The sequence below is a fragment of the Lissotriton helveticus genome, chromosome 6, assembly GCF_964261635.1.
Source record: "Lissotriton helveticus chromosome 6, aLisHel1.1, whole genome shotgun sequence".
Taxonomy (NCBI): domain Eukaryota; kingdom Metazoa; phylum Chordata; class Amphibia; order Caudata; family Salamandridae; genus Lissotriton; species Lissotriton helveticus.
The window spans coordinates 859,468,600-859,488,303 of NC_136067.1; positions in this window are offsets into that span (position 1 = coordinate 859,468,600).

Below are 19,704 nucleotides of genomic sequence, written 5' to 3' on the forward strand. Positions count from 1 at the left end.
ATATACATCCCGTGCTGTTGTACTTCTAGGACACCTGTTACCTTGGTTGCAGCCAATAAAATCGATCCTTGACCTCACCTAGAAGACTCTGAGTTTCTGTGGTCTGAATCAGGAAAGTACTCGAGGTCTTTGGGTGTGTTCCCTGACACCACTGAGTTACCGGTTCGGTACCGGTTCTGGAAAACCCAGTACCTCAACTTCCACATCTGTCTGATTATGAATGTTTCATGCACATTCATTGGAGTGTTGCAGCTGGAGCAGAACAGGGCCATGTAAACCCCACTTTACAATGATTGCCCGTGGAGTGCCAGCCCGCGTCCTTCAGGGAACGACAAGTCCAAAGGAAGAGGAAGAGTTCAGTCCGCAGTCTGATTGCTGTGTCATTGGTGATCAAACAGAATTTGGCAGTCCACGTTGATTTCCAAGATGAGTGTTGCAGAGTGTATCGGGGGACAGTGAAAGGTAATGATGCAGAGGGCAGAACCAAGCAGAAACAGGCCCTATGGTGGAAATGTATGCTACTGCGTCCTTCTTACCACTATGGCAGATTCATCCGCATCTTCGTCCTCTGCTGTTACATATGCCTCACATGTGGGTGGTGGTGTTCTATCTCCACCACAGTGTGGCAGTGACACATCAGTGGCTGGAGGTGGAATGTCACTTCAGGGGGTGGGGATGTGGATGTAGTGGTACCAGCAGCATGCATTAGCGCCAGGCCTTCTGGCAGCAATGCCATGAGGATTGTCCGGAGGTCATTGAGGAACCCAGGGGAATATTATCATGGACGGGCGATACATTATCGCCGCTTTTATCGGCAGGAAACTGCCAATAAAGCGGCGATAATGGGCTTGATAATATGCTCTATGAATTCCTATCGAAGCCCATGTTAGATGTGAAGACATCTAACATGGGCTTCGATAGGAATTCATTGAGCATATTATCAAGCCCATTATCGCCGCTTTATCGGCATTTTCCTGCCGATAAAAGCGGCGATAATGTATCGCCCGTCCTTGATAATATGCCCCCCAGTTACCTCTCACTGGTGTGTAGCCTTGGCAGCCGTGCTTTTTGCCTGCGTCCGCTCCATGGTCTCCATTGACCTCCTCATGTGTTCCAACACCCGTGTGACATCGCTAGTGCCACTCTGACTGGACAGTTGTTCTAGTCTCTGAGTCAGGGCTCAAGCGATGTCAGCCATGGTCCATTGGAGAGCATGGAGTGAACTGTGGGTGTCTGTTAGGGACCGTGAGTGGTCCCTGATGGGACTTAGACACCAACGTATGGCATCTAGTTTGGCTGCCATGCAGTCGAACCCCACCCGCACCTGTTCATCCAGATTCTCATGGCGTTGGAAGGCTATGTGTTCTTCGTGGGGGTCGTGGGAGGCAGTTGTGGTGGTGGGTGCTGCCTGCTAAGCGGTCTGTGCAGGGGGTGGGCTCTCCTCATAGCAGCTGTAATGCATGACTGTGTACATTGTGGCTGTTTGGGAGGGGCGCCTATTTGATGGGGGACAGTGGACATTTCGACAACATGACGGACGTGTATTTGTACTTGTACATTATCAGCTCACATTTCCCTGCAATTCCCAAACGTGATTGGCCAGTTTCTACACACAAGTGGCACCTGTTGTGTCCTGTGTTCTGTCGTGGAAGTGTTGCGGTTTGTACCACAGTTTTGTCAATGGTGATGTGCTCTGCATGTTATGTATGTGTGTGCTGCATTTTGGGGGAGTCGCCCCTGCAGCTCTTGATTTGCTGCTCCTTATCCTTTTCATGCGGTGTGCCTTTGACTTCTGTGCTTATACTGTGCTTAGATGTTGCATACTTGGGTACATAAGTCTCTTGGTGGGAGTTGGGGGTCTGGGGCATGGTTTGTCTGCAGATGTGCTCTACTTAATTGTGCATGTGTGTCAGGCCTTCAAAACGTGTCATATCGACTGTTGGTACATTAGTAACTGACAGCCTCTGCCTAACAAGGAAGAAACAGCCAAGGAGTAATAACTGGTCAATACTGAATCGGCAGAGAAACTCCAAGATGGCTGCCGCTTTTAACTCTTAGCAGCAGTCTAGTCTTTTTCTTACAGGTGTACAGAGATTAGTTGAAGTGTGCGTTCCAAGATGAAGATTTTCGAGAGTACGCACCTTGTCCCTTTCGTTCCTTAGAGTTATCAGAAAGATAGTGATTCGTCTGGTTCGTCCGGTATTTCCTACGCTTCTGCCGTCGGAGTAGTTAAGTTTTAGGAAGTAAAAGGACCCTGAGGACGTCAGTTGGTGTTTCTGCAGTTCCTTGAAAAGACGTTGCTCCGCCTCATAATTTCCTGTCAGCTCGTCACACTGCAGCGCTTCCTACGAAGCGAAGACGAGAACACAGAGGCTGAGGGCATTTGAAATTACCGCTGTGCTTTCTTCAGTAGACATTGCACAGCGTAGTGGTTTGCGTTCAGCTCTTCGCTCTGCAGCACCACCTACGAAGAGAAGACCGAGAATAAGCTAAGTAAAAAGACGATATTATAAAGCATGTTAATTATGCATAGAAGTATCGAAAAAACAGTTGTAAATAATTGAATAACAAATAAGAACTTACCATAGAATTCTTGGAGAACTCGAAATCTGTTAAATAAAGAAAATAACAAGACAATAAGAAATTGATAAAGAGCATACGACTTTTTAAGGCATTAACAAAGAAAGAATAAATATAGATAAATAATCATCTAGAAACCAATACTTACCAGAGAGGAAAATAGAAGCTTGTAATCTGCAAAATAAGAGAGAAGCATTTAAGTTACCAGTTACAGAGTATAAGAAATAATAGAGAAAATTGGGAGTCAAGCACCAAGACACAAAGTAAGTGAATACAAGGCATAGTACATTAACATAAAAGATTAAACAGTAAAAGTAAGGGTAAGAGAGCTGAGAGAGTATTTTGTGTTACTAGTTGAATCAAGACTGGTGCAGTGATCAGAAGACGAGGAAGAAAAGCTCACAATTAAAAGCAAGAGAAAGAGAATACAGAGGAGAGGCTCAGTTCTTGAAAGTTAGGGTAGGCTAAGTAGATAGAATAATAAGGAAGCACTAGAGTAGATTAGAGTGTTGTACATTAATCTTGTGCTTATATATTATTAGATTCTCTCTGAAGCATACGGTCTGCTGTACTGAAGAAGAAGTAGACAGTAAAGGGAGGACCAGCGTTTCAGGACCAGTCTCTTCTTAGTTTGTTATTTTATCCACTCCCCCTTGAGGGTAGTCTTGGAGTCTGGGTATCTTTACTGGATCTCCGAGGTATCTTTGAGGGAGAGTTGGGAACTAGCGTCTCTGTTTCTGTGCAAGATCCTGGTAAGATTATTTCTTCTTAATTCCTGACAATGTGTGCCATTGAGCCCAACTCCCGCTGTCCCCCCCAGCCCCTGGTTCTTACTCACCCTGGGCCTGTTGTGTCCGGTCATGTTGAGCAGTTTCCGGTCCCCCAACTCCTGCCACCGTCTCCTACTGATGACTGTGGACACCATTTCCTCCATCTCGTCCAGCTCCACCTGTGGCGCAGGACTTCACCTCCAGTCTGCATTGCTGCCTTCTGGTTGTTGGCGAGTTTCAGCTTGGTTTTGCGCTTGACATTATTCCAGCACCTCTTGACCTCTTCCATTGTCCTCTTCAGCACTTCAACTGCATTCACCTTGTCCACGATGGACTGCCATAGTTAATTTTTTGTTGTCAATGACACAGTGGAGGTGACGAAAAGTTGTTGGTGGTGTTCTACCACCTCCGTTATCAGGATCCTGTTTTCCTGTGGACTGAAGCACTTCTTCCTACTCTTCTTCTCCTTGCCCTTCCCTGACCCCGAGGTCCCTGGCTGGTTCTGGTTGTCCTCCGTACTTGCTCCACAACATCCATTGCGCTTCGCTGTTGTTTGGAATTTATTTTTATTTTTTTTCTTCTTTTATGGTGATTTTCCCCACCTGACGTGTGTGAATTTCAGGCCTGTAGCTGGTTTCCACTGATTTTTGTATCACGATTGGCCTCATCGCAACTTGTTTTGAGTTTGTGTTTCTCATATTTGCGACGTCGCGTTGATTTATCGCGAATATTTGACGCATTCTCGTGGTTCTATCGCACGGTACCTCCAGTTGCAAATTCTTAGTAAACACAGTATTATTTTCCAGTGATGGACTGCGATATGAAGTGTTGCGTTAAGCTAAGTTTGCGGCAATTATCACACGTTCTTGAGAATATCCCTCCATATGTTACCACATCACAAGACATACCTTTTCAAATTCAGAGGCTTTATAGCTTTAATAATTTAATAAATTAGTTGGTGTTGGCATCATCAGCTTCCTTTAACCCTGTTGTGTAATTGGCTTGTAGAGAGGGGTAATTTCTTGTTGAGGGTAATTTTGTTTGTTTTAAGGTTGCTTTTCTTTTCATGCTGTGTTTGTAAGTTATCATTATTCTCTAACAGTGGCGGCTGGCATGACTCGCGGGTGGAGTGCTGGGGTCGCACGGAGTGTGGGGGGGTTTAATTTAAATTTCAAAAAAAGTTTAACTTACCTTCTTCGTCCCGGTCCGGTCCACGTTGCATATTCTTCTCTCTCTCTGCTCCTGACCGAAAGCAGTCAGCCTCCCGCCCCTCCCCTAAGCCAATCACAATGCTGCAATGGCAGCTTTGTGATTGGCTGGGATGCCGTGCAAACAGGCATCTATGAGGAGGCCACTTTCTCCATGTAGGCTGCATAGAGAAAATGCAGAGTGAGTATGACTGGTGTGGTCGACCCTGGGGCAGCACCCTCAGAGTGGGCAAGCCACTCCTCCCCTGCCCTCCAGCAGCCCCACCTGCCCCCAACCAAACTAAAAGCGCAGTCAATCAAGAGGGTTACGAGGATGGATGCCCAGCTTGCTTCCCCGTCCGGCCTTCATCCACCCATTCCGGACTCAGCGTCACTGCTCCGGGTTCTAAGTCAACCCTTGCAAGAACTAATCCCAGATTTAAATCTGGACTACGACCAAATGGTTGTGGAGCAAAACCGGAGCCCAGTGGCGTCCACTTCTCAAAAAGCAGTCGCTCCCACTACAATTCATAGGTTCTCAATTGACGACAGCCCCAGAAATACTAGTAATCAACAAAAAAATTCAATGCAGTCGCATATATCAATCTCTTCAACTAATTCAACCACACAACAGGTAGAGCAAAAAAAGACTTATCGCAGTCAAGCCCCCTCCGGTTCCTGGGGGTCTACCTTGATTAGCACCTTGGACCAAGCCATAAAGGTTCTCAACTTTCAATCAGATAAGATGGAGGTCCAAATGGACTTGATTAATGTCATCGCAAAGCACATCGCCCAACTTAATTCCAAAACAGACACAAATATTTCTCTTTTGCCAAACAATGAAACCACGGAAACTCCCCATCCAAAACAGGCCAAAATCAACATAGGTTCGATAAGGCCTGTGTCCAGCTGCGAATGCGGGAGTATCATCGAGAAGCTGGCGTCACTCCCCGAAATACTGAAAGACATTCTGGGAGCAGTCAAAAAAGGCAACAATCAGGAAATAAAATCAGACCCACCAGGAGTAAATCATAACATGGGGAAATCAAGCATTTCAATCGCCCACCTCTCGGTTCATAAGAGTCCAGAAGGGGGCAGGGATCCCGCCCTGTTACATCATTCAAAGGTTCGGTACAAAGTTTCCTCAAACTCGACTGTTTGTCCATCCAAAGGTATGGAACACCCTGATCCTCCGCTCCACGACTACCTGACAAAAAAGCAAAGGAAAAGAGCGAGGAAAGCTAGGTCTAAACCAAAAAGCAACCAAAAGATCTCCATCGACAACTTCTTTGTAAAACCCCTGATTGATCTGCCAAAAGACATAGGATTAGCAAACACCTCCTCAAATACTGCCACTAAGTGGTTGGAAGATCATAATCCCCCTCAGGCAAAAGCCCTGTCCGAAAATTTAAAACTGAGGACACAACCCGGCGGACCGGACCAGGTATTACCCGAAGGCTCGAATAAGTCCCAGAAGCCATTGGTTCTTTGTTCAACCACAAAACCAGCTTCGTTCTCCCTACCAGAAACAACATCAACGACGAAAAGCCCTCGCTATACTCCAAAAGCAGGGCAGTCACCTGTACAAGGAAACCCAACCGCAATTAGGGATGACCTACTCGATAAAAACCTCCCCCCTTACAACTTTTAACGACCACAAGCGGACCGACAAAATCGCGCAGGACGCAACGTACTAGTGACCAATCACACGTCCAGGCACTACATGACCTGACCCCCATAAAAATAATTAAAACTGGGATTGATCGACATTGCACTAAACAAATATCATTGGCCCCAGTGGGTACAACTCAATACAAAACAGGTACCAACGACCTACAAAGGCCCAATTGCCCGATTACAATAAATAAAACTGGGCAAAACCGCAATTGCACAGTTTGGCCCAAATCTGTTATCCAAACTATAGACAACCATATGTTACGAATCACTCCTTCTCCCGCAAGGGGCTCTAGGGTCAAGTGCACTACAGGGACCACGACCCAAACAACAAAAATAACCTGCTCGGCAAACAAGCCCAACTCTTTAGTCCCACGCTTACAAGATCAATTATTAATTTCAACCGCAGAATTAGAACCAATCTTGACATTTACTCCGGAATATGAGACCAAGGGCTTGCACGACATCCTGAACAGAGGAAACCTGTTAAGACTACTTAGCCTTGTTCCCGTCCTTAGAGGAATATCCACACAAGATCTAGTTTCAGTCGAGTTCGGTCCAAAAACCGAGCGCACCAACACCAAAGTCTCCATTACCACCTGGGTTTCTACGGACTTAGCAGTAAAGATCTTTGAAAATAGAGGTCTATTCGAACATTGGGGAATTACCCTCACGCAACACATGCGCCCGAGATATCCCTTTCCACTCGCAAAAAGCTCACAGAGCATAAACACGGAGGACTCAATTAAATGTAAGCAAGTCTCATGTCTTCAGAATGCTCGTTCGGCTTCAGTAGTCCAAGAGGTTGGCGGACTCGATACACACCTAATGCAACCTTGTACTGGTGGGTCCCCTACTCAGGACTGGTCATGGATCCCACCAATCCTCAACCAAAAGTGTTCCTAAAAAACACGAACAGCCATTCCCATGCTTACGGTCCAACTTCGCTGCTAAGAAGAGGGTTAAAACATCGAACATAGGTATTTGCAGTTAGAACATCCACGGGTTTAGTAGTATGGATCAAGACAGTGAGACACAACTGTTCTTTTATAAACATGATATCCTTTTACTACAAGAGACCTGGAACCTGATATCCCCTGCCATTCCCGGCTTCACCGAATACCACATCCTCGCCGAGAGAACGTCCAAGTTCGGGCACCGGTGTGAAGGGCTTTCCACATATATCTCGCAGAGATTTAACTGGGAGCCGGAAACTCAGGACGTGGGACTCCGCTGGATTCAGGTTATTAATATCTCAATAAAACTGGGACGGCAACTGCTGATAATAAACATTTACATCCACCCCGAGCAATCAAAAAAAAAGGAGAAACTAGCCGTCCTCATCAAACTCATAAAAACACTTCAGAAAACAAACTCTCAAAGTTTGCTGATATTATCAGGTGACTTTAATCTTAACTTAATTCAAGAAGACTCAAACACACTTAACTCAAGACAAAAACTTCGGGTAGAGCCTAACCCATCAGTCCTAAAGCAACTGTCATTGCTGGGACTAACAATTCTAACTCCCGCTATGACAGGCGTATCCTCAGCACCACCAACGTACATGAGTGGCAAGTCATCGTCAACTATCGACTTTACTTTTACCAGCAACAACCTGCTCGACTCATTAACAGGCTATGAAATTATAACACGAACCGAAAGTGATCACTGTCCTCAAACTCTTCGGATCTACTTAGGTGTGCCAGAGTAGGCCCAGTTAACAGTTCTTTCTGAGCAGCCAGAGAAGTTTAATTTTAAAAAACTGAGATGGAGGGGCAGCGGAACGAAAGCCATCTTCGAAACGGCAAGTAACTTCTTTTCTCAATACGATAACAACCTAAACGAAGATTTGTTTTCAATCAGGATAAATTTATTAGAAAATGTGTCTCTTAAACACTCGGTTTACCCTGCTCCCCACCAAGGTCCACTTGTTATACGGGAACCCTGGTTTACCACCAAACTCAGGGAGGAAAAGAGAAAAATAGTCCAGGCGCAACGGAAGGCATCAAAGAACATCACCCAAGGCTCCACGTCAAACCACCTTCTTGTGAGGAAAATGAGAAACAATTACCGCAAAATGGTGTGGAAAGCCAAGACAAATCACAAGGAAGAGATATGGACAAAACTGTTAGTAGCTAGTAAAAAGCGAAACATGAGGGACTTCGGGGGCATTATTAACAAATTAAACAACGCAGACATTATATCCCAGGATCCCGGCATCAGTAAACAAAGCTGGGAAGCCCACGTAAAAAGCCTCTAACTAAAAAGGGTACTTTGTTCCCCCGCAAATCTGTGTCGTCCCAACACAACAACGATACTAAGCTTTGCGAAAAGACCATCTGACAAGTCTCTATGCCACTCTGACGTAGGAAGGCTCAACAATCAGGGGACCCAGCAGGACCTATTCTCCCGTGACAAAGTCAAAAGCCTTATTAACCATCTCAAAACTGAAGGAGCACCAGGGCCCAATGTCATCCCCAATGCAGTTTATAAACATAACGCTGATTTTTCGGCTCCCCATCTTTCCGCCCTGTTTAATCAAGTCTTTGCTAGCAACCAGCAGCCCCCTTCGTGGAAAGGTAGCATCATCCACCCAATTTTTAAGAAGGGAGACAGGAGAGCCCCACAGAACTATCGGCTAATATCTCTTATTGGTGTAGAAGCCAAACTATATGCTTCTTGTATTCTGGAGGAGCTCCAGGAATGGGCTGATACCAACAACCTAATCCCAAGTTATCAGACGGGCTTCAGAAAAGGGTCAGGGACTACAACAAATCTCACAGCCCTAGCACTTCTGATGGAAAGAGCCAAAATGTACAACAATCGGTTATATGGCTGCTTCATTGACATCAGAGCGGCATTTGACCGAGTCAGTAGGGGGAGACTTTGGGAAAAACTCAACAAGTGGGGGCTGTCAAAAAATGTCCTCAACGCTCTCATGCTCCTCTATACAGATACGTGGGCTAGGGTCAAACAAGGACAGGGCTCAAGCCTCACGTCCAAAATTCCAACTGAGGATGGACTAAAACAGGGCTGTGTCCTGGCCCCATGTTTATTCAATCTTTACCTTGCTGACCTAGGAAAACGACTCGGTCAAATTGTAAGCCATGCTCCGAAGCTTGGTAACACCCCAATGCCCATCATCCAGTTTGCCGATGACATTGTGCTCCTAAGTGGTTCCCCAATTGGGCTGCAAAGGCTGATAAACGCTCTACATCTCTATCTGGACGAAGAACACCTTGAACTAAATAGAGAAAAGACAAAGGTAATACGTCTTATAGAGCGAAAGCCCATTAAATATAGTTGGACATTTAACCATCTTGCCATAGAGACTCAGCCTCACTATCGGTATCTGGGGATAACTTTAGCGAAAAACTATTCAAAAAAAGAACACTCCGCGGTGCTAAAAGACAAATCCCAGACGTTAATCTACGGAAACAGGCGCCTCTCACAAAAACTGGGCGTCCAAATTACACCCATCTTCTAAAGGTAATCGCTGCCCAGATATTACCAGCTCTATCGTACGGTCTGGTAACCTGGCTTGGAGCGGAGGCCGGTTTACTAAACACTCTATAAAATCTATAAAGTATTTTTTCAACTACCGAAAAGCGCCTTGCCAGCTCAGGTGCGTTTGAAATTGGGCCTTCAAAATCAAATCATCAGGTCTAAATCAAGGTTCGTCAAATTTTGCCACAAACTTCGTGCCGCTGAGCTTCTCTCACTAAATAATCTTTGTTGGCAAGCAATTAATATTAACTCTACTCAGCCCTGGGCCATTCACCTGCACACTTGCCTTTTGGATCTCTGATTGCTTGAAGAATGGAACAAAAAAATTGACCAGGCCACTTTTTGCAAAATTGCCAATTCAAATGCAAAATTGAAGTCAATACTGGAAGATAAACAAACACTAACCCATCGACGCCATGCATGGACAGTTATCTCTTCTTACTCATTCCGACAACCCCAGGCATACTTGGCCACACATTTTAGTCAACACTTGAAAAAGATCCTCATTGACCTTCGCATGTGCCTTCATGAGTCCAAGGATTTAAGACCCTCCTGGAAACCTCAAGATGACTCTCCAACATGTAGACTCTGCGGCTATCAAAACGAATCGTTAGTTCACTTATTTTGTGTGTGCCCATCCCTTATGGTAGCTAGAAGACATTTTTTACGGGACATACTAAACAAATTGAACATAACAACATGTCACCAGGCCGTTATAATTTGGCTGGGAGGTTCATCACCAATCCTGACCTGTAGGGGTCTTAAATTTATGATTGAGATTAGAAAGCAGCTACAGGCCCGTGCTTAATCAGTTAATACATTGTCTGAGGCCATTCTCCTACCCTGTTAGCGAGGGGACCCGACGTAGTTTTAACTATTTTTAAATTTTGCCTCCAGTTTTTGTTACCGTATTTTAACGCAATTTGTCACATGTATATTGGCTATCGTCTTTTTTTTTATAATTGTAAGGATTTTTATTTATTCAACAATAAAATATTCTGTCTGTCTGTCTTTCAAACCCTTCTGCTTTCTCGCAGTACGAGAAGCAGAAACATAAAATGGTCTTTATAATACCATTTTATGTTTCTGCTTCTTGCACTGCGAGAAAGAAGTGGGTGACGCATCTCCGCCCACATGGAGGAGCCGCCCCTGTTCGCTAATATATAACGATTTTAAACAGGAACACCTTTATGGCATCTGCATTATCTGTCTCTGAATCGACACAAGACAATATTCATGTCGGTATTAAGGGCTTTTTAGTGCAAATAAATTAATAATAGATCTGGTCCTAATCACAAAGTATTCCCCCTTGGGACAATATTTTATTCCCCAAATTATATTTTGCTGGATATATGGAGCACACAATTGTAATTTAATTTAGTTGAACCAGCGCTTTTTATAGGCAGTGTAATAGCATTTTCTAAGCTCAGAACACTTCATCAAATGGCAGCACTCTTACCAGTCTGATTGCTGTGTTATCAAAACACTGACGAGTAATATGATGTGGAAACGAAATTATATTGTATTGTAATTGCATTTATATAGCGCTTGCTACCCCCGACGAGGCGTTGTTTCTAGACAGAGTGGCTCCCTCGGCCCCCTCCCCACTTTAAGTTGGAAAATGTTTACCTTTTCAGAAAGAAGCACGTCTTATGTTTTCCAAAAACGTTTTATGTTTGCATCTGACCTCTACAAAAGTACAGCAAATAAAAGTATTCACTTGCCTAAAAGTGATGTAGAATAGAACAGCAATGAGAGGATGATCACGTGACCATCCGACAAAAGTAGATGTATTTATTGCCTGTTGAGCTTTTGTGCCTCATCTTTCAAAGCTCTTGAAAGCAAACGTCTTAAATGCATTATCAAATGACTTACAATGTTTAATACACCCACGCTTCTGGAAGTCTGGGGGAGTGAAATGAAAAGAGCAGCTTTTGTGTACAGTGTTCTGAACTGCTGCGATAAAGGAAAGAGGCAGGCTTATCTACGTTCAATTAATCAAGTATGATAGACAAATCACTGGCTATCTCCTTTCTTCAGAGTAATAGTGGTGCTCAGCATGTCTCTGTTCTAAGGCGGGAAGTTAGTATTTGTGTCACTTATCCAGAAATCTCCAAGGACAATCTCTCGAGTGTACAGGACTCTTTGCAGATGTACTGGCATGTGTGCCCCGCCTCCAGAAATCACTGAAAGGAATGGAATCTCATGCAATCTACTCACATAATCATGAAAATAAAAATAAATTGGCCTAGAGATTAATCATCCAGGGGCATATTATCAAGACAGGCGATACAATTATCGCCGTTTTAGCGACAGAAAACTGCAGCTAAAACGGCGATAATGGGCTCGATAATATGCTCTATGGAATTCGAATTAAAGCCCATGTTAGATGTGAAGGACATCTAACATGGGCTTCAATTGGAATTCCATACAGCATATTATCAAGCCCTTTATCGCCGTTTTAGTGGTAGTTTTCTGCCGCTAAAACGGCGATAATTTTATCGCCTGTCTTGATAATATGCCCCCATGTTCTTTAAAGGGATTGAGAAGTTTCTGCAGCCAAACAGCATGTGGCACTCATGGGGGAGCTCCGGCATTGTCACATCCGCCATGTGTGTAAGGAACACCCTAGACCTTTTGTAAACCGTGCTCTACCAATTTTGACTTTGTTTTACCTTAAAATAGACTTATATTCTGGTCCATGCCCTTTCCTTCCTCAAACATTTCCAAATTCCAATCCTGGTTCCAATCCTGGTTATTGATCCTTATTGTTTTACTGTTTCCTGCGGATTCACTGACACATGCATACAGGCTCTCCCGATTGTCCTCTGTGATGTGTCTCTCCTCCGGGTCTTACTTTATCCTGATCTCCCTTTTCCCTTATTGCACCTTCTGAGTGCTCCCCTCTCCGAATCCCCGTGCAGCGCTCATTCTCCAAGTGTAGCTGTTATTCCATGCAAATGACTGACTTCTCATCTGGCTCTCTGATTTCACCCAAGGCTCTTTTATGTTTATTGTGGCCTATTTTCAGTTGCAGATTTTTTTCCCCATTAATACTAGCTAGTTTACTGTTACTCTCAGTGTACTTTCCTTTGACCTCTGTTATTCACCTTTTAGTTGGGTCTTGTAATGTATATGTTTCTTCTAACTAGCTGTGTTCTCTATAGGCATGACCAAGGTCCTGATAGCTCTCAGAACCAGACATCTTAAGAATTTCGGGGTCCCGGGCCAAACAGATTTTGGGGTCCCCGATCGAACCAGCTTTGAGGTTTTGTTCAATTTTCAGCTCTTTTGTGCCCTCTTTTGAAGCTGCACAGACACACTGGTCCGAATTCTAAATCTGTTTACATCTAATATTCAGGGATAATGACGTGTTTTTTTTGGTATTATTATGCATCAACAGCACTCTAATATTCTTGCAAATAATATTGGTGACCCCCTCCATTTCTCAAATGTGAGGTCCTGTTTTGATCTAAAAGCTTTTTTATAGATGTCATAAGGTTTTGAAAAACAAGCTTTTTCTCTGCCAAATGTCAGTAACCGACTCCCATACATCACTCACACAAAAAATAAATTAATGGAAATGGAATTTAAAACAATCCGTTTGAGAATTATTCAAGGTCATCAGTACAAGACTCTCTGCAAAACAAGGCAGGCTTTATCAGGGGACCTCCTGGAAGGCTGGGGTCCTGGGCAAGGCCCACTATGCCCATGCATTAAAACATCTCTGCTCAGAGCCTACTCCTGTCCTGTCTTCAGTTCTCATCCACTTCCTGTCCAGCTTACGCCAGTCTTCAGCTGCCATCCATCTCGTTCTCATCTAGCTACTCCCTAGCATATGCTACCCTCCCTCTCCCCAAGTTCCCTAGTCCCTTTGCAGATCAAGCCATACATAATTGCTATTTCAATCCCAGACTCACCAGGGCTCCCAGCACAGATTTACTAGCAACAAGCTTCTTGCTCGTTAGCACTCTGTCTGAAGAGTCTGACATTAAAGTTACTTTCCTAGAGCTACGCAAGTAGCATGTTTCACTTTTATTGTTTATCAAAAAGAGAAAACAAACAAGTACTTGTCGCAGTAACCATTGGAGGAAGCTTCTGTCAGCAGCAACTCGGGTTTTCCAGAATGTTCCACACCTCGACACATGCCTTGCACATACGCATGCAGCCTGTGTGCACTCCAGATGCTCATGTGTCCCCTGCACCTTCTCCCAGGGCCGGCTTTAACACTGGTGGCGCCCTGTGCGACAATGTTTGTGGCACCCACCCAATGACCACCTCTGCCATGGATTCCCTCACTAGCACCCTTTAACAGTGCCCCCCGAGTCTCCATAACCACTGTCTGTCAGATTTTTTTAGCTTTATAGGACCACTCATAGCAGTGTAAGGTGTCAGAGCACTTTACATCACACACATATTGCACAGAGACATTCATATGTGTGTAAATCAGTGCGTAGGAAATCTTACATCAGACAGGACTACAAGGTGTAGTGTAGGAGTGACATGTCATCTAATACTGGTAAGCAATATAGTTTGAGTCCTTATTCTCGAAAAGCACAAATTCAGAATTTAAAACATAACATCATTGTTGGGGGTTCTCTTCAATTATAAGAATTGTTTTCTACTCAAATTAATCCTTTTGGCAAAATAAGGATAATGAAAATTGGGCAAAAAAACATATAGCGCTAACGTATACCTTGCAGTTTGCATGCAGCTCCTTGATGACAGTTAATAGCTCAATGTTCTATATTCGACTTCCGACTTAAAAACGACAAGTAACAAAAGGAGCTCTCTTACAGAAGCAGTAACCCACTGACCTATTTCCATTATATGCACTTTGTTATCTGCATGGTACACGTTTTTAGCAGCATGCATTTTAACCCTCTGCACTACCTTAGGATGAGTCAAGGAAGACGATTAATCGCAGGAGTTATCTTGACATTTTAATTGATGCCTGATAATTGCAAAAATGACGCCCCCACAAGTCAGTGCCCGGTGCGGAGGCTCGACCGCACCGCCCGAGAGCTGGCCCTGCCTTCTCCCCTCCTCCCTTATCTTTGCTCTTCATATGAATCCTAGGGGGCAGCAGAAGGTAAGAGAGGTCATTCAGGTGTAAGTACTGGGGACTCGCTGGAGGATGCCTGCATCTACCAGCAGCTTACTTGAAGCCCACACAGTCCTGTGAGACTGAGCTCCAGCCACAGATATTTCCATCTAGGCTTGACAAGTGTGAGTTGCCTGAGTGAGAGCATAGATGCTGAGGAATTAAAGAAATGCTGTATTGACCGTAGTCTATAAAGCCTCATGGAGCCCTCTCCGGCAACAGCCTGCAGCCGTACACCCTACGGAAAGTCCAAAGTATCTGGCCAGTGAGCGACCTTCCTTGGGCACGAAATTCAAGTTTATCCTGCTCTGAGCATTACTGCCAAAAGTCAATGGCTTCACTGAGACCTCGTCTAGCCACTAGCCGATGATTTGGAGCCCTTTTCAGTCACAACCTACTGCCTTGTCCCACTGAGGGTTTTTGACTTCCATTTCAGATACTAACCCCCGGATTTACCAAGATTTTCCGTGGGTTTGCATTACCTTTTCAATGCAGATCCGATGCAAAATCTTTTTGGAATTTAGAAACTAAAGCAAATTGGTGTGTGCGTTTGTTTGTAAGAAAAAGTAACGAAAACCAGAGCAAAGCGCTGCTTTCCCTTTCTCTGCAGCACTGGGGCTATTTCATCGCATTCCCATGCTACTACCCATAGTTTTTGTTCCAAAACCTTATCTACTCACAATAGAAGAAAGGCTTTTGTGTCAAAAATTAACGCCAATTGGAAGCAGGTGTTAAAAGGAGAAATGCGTTCATTTCTCATTTATTTTCCGACTTTGCATGTGTGCTGCACTGTACAGCACACATACAAAGTAGGGAAATATGTAAATTCAGTCTAAGCATAGCTATTTTACTGGAAGAGTATCCATCCAGTACAAAACCTTTGCTAGACTCACGCAGACACCTAGGCTCTATGGTGCAAAGCTGTGTGTGCAGTGCTCAGCAGCATAATTCTGCGCCAGCGCAAGGGAGATGGAAGGAGAGTGCCCTATCTCTGTAGATATGATGCTGTCGTTGTCTCTCCCTTTTACGAAATACAGCACAGTACTTTGGGTTCTGCCCTGAATTGCATGAGCGCTTTATAAATCTAGGCCGAAGTTGAAGGTAAAACATCTTACCTGGTCGAACCTTAGTTTTGTATCCGACCTGCACTCTATCGTAGTCTGGCTTAATTTGCACCTAAGTGCCAGTGAAGTGAATCCAGATGACCTGCATTATATAATCAAACCTCTCTTATCTTGAACCAAATAGGCTTCCTGTCTGTGGTGTTAGCATAAGTGCCATCATCTATAGGACAGAAACAGTCAATTTGCTATGCAAGCATCAGAAAGCCACCATATTATGTGGCCAGCATAGCTAAAGCTCATGCAGTCAATTAATTAATATGGATTGATAGATCCTCATGTTTATACAGTTCGCCCAGCACAAGGTCCCCATTTTAATAATCATTTTGAATTCTAGTTTCCTCAAACGTCTTTCTCTATCTCCTCAATGCTTGGTAAACGAAATCATGTCAATGCCAAAAAATACAAGTTTGTCAGGATCCTAATGGTGTTTTCTAGAAAATATCTAGTTATGGCATATGCAGGACAGTGGTGTTTCATGGCTCACAGAAGTTCCAGTATTCTTTTCTTTATTGGGAAGACAGTGTCCCCAATGTATTTCAAGCCGCAAGGACATACGAGTACATACATGCAATAATCAACAGTGCATGTCATATATTTAGGGTCTTATCAGGACTGAAATGAACCTAGGGAATGGTTGCATTTCTAGAAAGGGTCTAGTTGCATTTGTTAAAAGATCACAGGAGTTGGCCTCATGTGGGGGTCCAGAGGGAGACCAGGAATTTTCAGGCTGGTATGTGCTAAGGATATGGGATGGGGCGGAGCTAATCATTGTTCATGCCCTGCTGGGAGGTGTAAGTGAAGAACTAGAATTGTCCCATGTAGCAGCTGGATGCTCCTCATATGTGCAGGCTCTAGAAGCAGGATTTTTGGTAAAACCACCTGTAGATGCCCCATACTCAGGAGGTAATAGCAACCTGGTGCAGCTGTGTTAAGCGATCTCCCAGTCAGAAATTCACTAGTGGTGAAATGGACCTACTGCAGCCTGCACATATCGGGAGCATCAGGCTGCTATTCTCCGAACCCCCACAGGCGGCCAACTCCAGTGCCTTATTACCTTTTGTAGGTGTAATTTCCAAATGGGAAGAGATAACTGTTTCATATTTGGTGTCTCTAGAAACCTAATTTAAAATATTAACTTATGATAAAGTCGAATTTTAAATTACAATTCTGAAAATGCCCTTTTAGAAAGTTGCTGTGGCAACAAATAATGGATGGAAGGCTGAATAAATCAAACATTCTCCCCCAGTCCAGAGATCTGGGATGAATCCATCATTCTTTTGCTCACTACGCAACCCCAGTTTGGACCCAGCCATATGCAAATCAGCCTTGACCCTGCTACTCAAGGTACAGTCCAAACCAAACTGCCAAGCCGATCTTCCTTGGACTGGAAGCAGGTATCCTGGGACCGGTTACGGGGTATTTCACCCCTCATCAGCCAGGCTAGAATCCAGTGGCACAGCGAGCAAGGGACCCATGTCTGGGCATACCCATCCCACTTAGGGCAAAAAGTACTTCAGAAACAAATGATGGACGGAATGCTGAGTAAATCAAAAATTCACACCCAGCCAAGAGATCTCGGTTACATCCATGATTCTTTGCTCACTGCGCCACTCCAGCCATAGGCAAATCAGTCTTGACCCTGCTCATCATGGGTCCAGCCCGAACTGCCAAGCTGTTTAGAAATTTCCCGTTTGACATTTTTAGGAAGCGAACTGCAGTGTGTGGTACTTCGCCACAATACCTAAGAATTCCCCTCCCTGGGGAAGGCCATCTTTATATATTTCTTTGGGAGGGGGCTTGCATGGGGCACCCTCTCAGATCAGGACCTCGACTTTGGGGACACCATTACCCGTGGTCCTACCTGAAAGAAATCCTGGGTGCCATCGCACCACCTGTGCCTGTGTTGGGTGGGGAGAGAGTTGGCCACAGTACATGAGTTGCTCCTGCCGCTGGACCACAATGTGGGACTGCTGTGCATCTGACAGGAGAATTAGTATCCTGCTCCCAAAAAAAAAAGCCCAGCCTAGTACCCACGACTGGACCAGTGCAAGGACTATGTCCAAACAACCACTTCTGTATCCCTTGTTATATCATTGAGTATTTTTCGAGGTCTGGTATGCAACAGGGTTCATGACACTAAATTGAGAAAATGACTGTGAATGGAAGTTTAACAGCTCTTCTTATACAACCAGTGGTTGATTTTTCTGCCGAGCACCATCAAAACGATGATATATGGCAAGAGGAAGGAGCTCTAATGGAGCTGGGAGAAAAAACCCATACCAACAAGGAAGTATTTAGGAATAGCTTAAACAGAGACCAGAAAACTCCAGGCCCAACAAAGCAGAATCCTGAACAAAGTCAGACTAGTATAGAAGAATCCATCCAGGCAGAAATGTCAACAGTAATAAGCCCTGGACAAGGTCAGATAGAGAGGATACCTGAAGACGACGAAAATCAAATTGTGCCACAACTCAAGGAAAACAAGAGAACATCTAATGAAATTGAAAACACAGTGCTAGCTAAAAGACTCAGAAAAGGTGATACTTGGCCTGGTTTTGTTAAAAGACGGAAATATCGCCTAGTCACAATAAATGAACAACCTGAACAAGTGGATGAAGTAACAAGTCAAACTGAACCATCGACAAGTAATCAAAGAAGAAGAAGTCCACGCTTGAAAAGACTGAACAATAAATTTAAGGGTCCTAAATGGACTTACGTTATTCTCGGAGAATTCGAGAATCTCGAAATCAGTGATGAAAGTGATGAAGAATCGATTACTGAACAGTCTATCGAAGAAGTGAGACCAACTTGAGATAAATTCACAGTTATATTCTGGGTAAAAGTTTACAAAGAGGGGCTAAGTCTCCTTAGTCAAAATGGCTGATGCTAGAGTTACTGGAAACTCGAAAATAAATTGTATAAAGACATGCTGTAGAATATGCATATGTAGTATATTGATAGTGCTGAAAAATGAATCCTGTCCTTAGTAGTAGAGACTCACAGTTCATGGGTGAATATTTTCTGACAATCAAAACATATATATAGCTGAAGCACACAAAGACAATTATACTTGTAGATTACATGAAGAAGAGAAAATATTTTTGAAATTAATAGAGAAAAGGAGACAGGATTTCCACAAAAAGGCCACTGAACCGAAACCTCAGATACCCAAATGACTGAAAGGGAAGAATTTATGGCAAATGGCAAGACTCATGCTGCTATGTCTCTGGACTTTAAAAAGAAGGGGAAAATCTGTCTCCATAGGCTGAAGATTGAGTATAACAATGTATTCATTGGTTCAAGTAAATGTGAACAAAATTTCCTGATGTTTGGAGGTTGGGGACTAAAAGGGGGAACTGATCCAGTGTTTCCTGGAGTCTATATTTGTCGGAACAAAGCTTATCTTAAGCTGCCTGATCATTGGTATGGGAGTAGCTATTTCGCAATAGTATTTCCGAAAGTATACCATGTGAAAAGAATCACTGGAAGCAATGAAGACAATAATGAACTAACACAACATAAAAGAGCTAGTTTTTCAGAAATTGTAGGAGATATATTTAGTGCATTGATACATTCAGTGGGAGTAATTCTGAACACTCAAAGAATTTGTAAATTGTCTACAGTGGTGGATCGCTTATCGACTGACACTGCTGGAGGATTCCTATTGATCAATACTGAATTAGTTGCGATCAGATCAATGGTTTTACAAAATCGACTTGCTCTTGATATATCATTGGCGAAAGAGGGCGGAGTCTGTA